The sequence below is a fragment of the Natator depressus genome, chromosome 9 (genome assembly GCF_965152275.1).
Source record: "Natator depressus isolate rNatDep1 chromosome 9, rNatDep2.hap1, whole genome shotgun sequence".
NCBI classification, from domain to species: Eukaryota; Metazoa; Chordata; order Testudines; family Cheloniidae; genus Natator; species Natator depressus.
In genome coordinates this window covers 7118492-7121006 of record NC_134242.1, presented here as the reverse complement: position 1 = coordinate 7121006, position 2515 = coordinate 7118492, and positions in this window count along the sequence as shown.

Sequence of the window (2515 nt, the reverse complement as noted above, 5' to 3'; positions counted from 1 at the left end):
GTCACACTGACGGGGGTTCCTCCTAGGGAGCGGAGAAAGCCTGGGGTCTGTGAGTCTGAAACAGCCCCCTACTGAGCCACCCGCCATGCTCCCTGCAGCACAGCACCCCCTAGCACAGTGCTAGGCAACACTGACTCACCCCTCTGATCAGCCCCACTTCCTGCAGCCCCCTGGGTTTTCCCCACAGATCCTGCAGCCGAGCCGGGAGCGGATGGTGTGTTTGCTCATGAACTCCAGAGATCTTCACACAAGCCCGAACGACTCTGCCTGGGCCCTGGGTGAAACACCCCAGAAGGACGCATCAGGGGCCTAATTCATGTTGTTGCAAAGTCTCTTTGTGCCTATTTGCATCATTGCCGGTGTAAAGTGCCCGCAGCTCCCTTGCGCCTCCCCAGAGCTGGCGGGTGGCAGAGGGCGCGGCCGGTCCCCTGCACGGCACTGACCTTCCCCTCCCCATTCAGGGCTGGCACGACGTTCACTGCTGTGGTGGAGGGGGGTGGCCCGCGCCCAGAGTTTATGGGGGACTCCAGAAGCATGGGGTGTGGCTGCGGCCGGAGGGGAAGCTGGAGGTCAGCCCTGAATCACCCACAAACATTGTCCCTTCTCTGAGCTTGTGCCCCAACGTTAAGGTCACCAATCGAGCGCTTTGTGTGGGGGGCCATGGGTGCCTGGATGTAAAGGGGCGTGTGCCCAGACACGTGGCTGGCCATCAGCGTGCCTATTGCATGAGTGTGTGCATGCTGGCGTGTGCATGGTCTGATGGGCGCATGTGTCTCTCACTGGGGGTGTGAGTCCGTGCCCAGGGTTGTGCGTCTAATGTAGGCTCCGACACTGCGCTCATCCCTGTGGGATCCAAGCACCTTCCAGCCGTGCATTAAGCAGCATGACGACGTCTGTCACCCGTGGCTGGTTCTTGTGGCCCGTCCCCGTAGGCAGTGCAGGGGTTGGGTTGTGTTTGAGGATGTTTTTTATGGCCATGGTGCTGCTCTTTGTTGGAGAAGGCCGGTCAGGGCAGAGCACCTGGCACTGGGAGCTGGGGTTGGGGAGGTTTGGGATGGATCTTAGTTCCTGGTGGGGGTTCACGCCAGTCTGGGACCACCCCCCGAGAAAGCCCTGTCTCCTGAGCCATACCCTGACAGTAGAGTTCCTCACTCATGGTCCCCATCCTGGAGCTTTAGGCTCTTCTGCATACCCTGGGGCCTGGCCAACAGGCTCGGAAAGACAAGGCCCCAAGGCTCAATATCTATGGGAAGCCAGCGCCGAGCCACCCAGAGAGCATCACTCATGGATCCTGCTGCCTGAGAGGCCCAGGGTCCTCCTTGCTATGGACCGCCTGGGGGTGGGTGCCTTCTACTGGAGGAGACCCGTGAGCTTGGCTGTGGGGGGGCGGGGGAGGAGCGGGGGAGTGGATGGAGTCCAGTGGATGTGGGCGTGACCATGTCCAGCTGGGCAAGCGTGCGGAAGAGCGTGCTTGGGGGGTGTGTGCGAAGTGCAAGGGGCTGAACGTGCCTGTCAGGGGGGTGAGCGTGCCTGGAGGATAGACAAACATGCCAGAAGGTGTGCAAGTGTGCCCAGGGATGTGAGTATGCAAGGGGGATGTGCAGGCAAGGGGCAAGCATGCCCAGGGATGTGTGGGAGAGGGGTGAGTGTGCCCAGGGATGTGCAGGTGAGGGGTGAGTGTGCCCAGGGATGTGCGGGAGAGGAGTGAGTGTGTCTGGGGATGTGTGGGCGAGGGGTGAGTGTGCCCAGGGACGTGCAGGCGAAGGGTGAGCGTGCCCGGGCACGTGCGGGAGAGGGGCGAGTGTGCCCAGGGATGTGCGGGCGAGAGTGCCAGGGGCACTTGGAGCTGGATGGCCGCCTGTATGTTAATATTAAAAGCCCTGTGATTTCCCCAGGAAGGCGAGTGACGCCCGCGGTAATTGATGGGCTATAAATCTCCCTGCTCCCCCCCCCCATGACAGGAGCAGCGGGATATTTATGGTGGGCAGCCAGCTGCAATGCAGTTCAATATTCCCGGCCTTTTCCCTTTGTGCCATTGGATTCAGCGTGGCCCTGGCCGGGGCAAGGGGCATAGTGTGCCGCTCAGACACCTGTGGTCAGGCCTGGCCTTGACTTCCCCACAAGCCCCCCGTCACCGCAGCCCAGAGAAGGACGGTGCCAATGCAGGGCCCCAGCCCCCACCAGTGCCCGTCAAACCCGCCTAGTGCCCACCTGGGAATTGCCAGCTTCCCGGTGGCTCTAGGTGCTTTCCCAGGCAGTTGCCAGCCTGGGGGGGACGACACAGGGCCCCCATCACCGGGGGAATCCTGAGCCTCCCCCCATGCCCCACCAGTGCCCACCCCCCTGCCAGCTGGCCAGGCTGCCCCATAGCTCACTTCCGAGCCGTGGGGGGTGAGGCCAGGAGCCACGGCCCGGCCCATGTGCCCGCGGACAGACCGCTGCCCCCCTGGCCAGCCTCGGGGGAGGCCGGATGATGCTGGGCGAGGCTTGGAGGCGAGTCCCCCCGCCCGGCCCC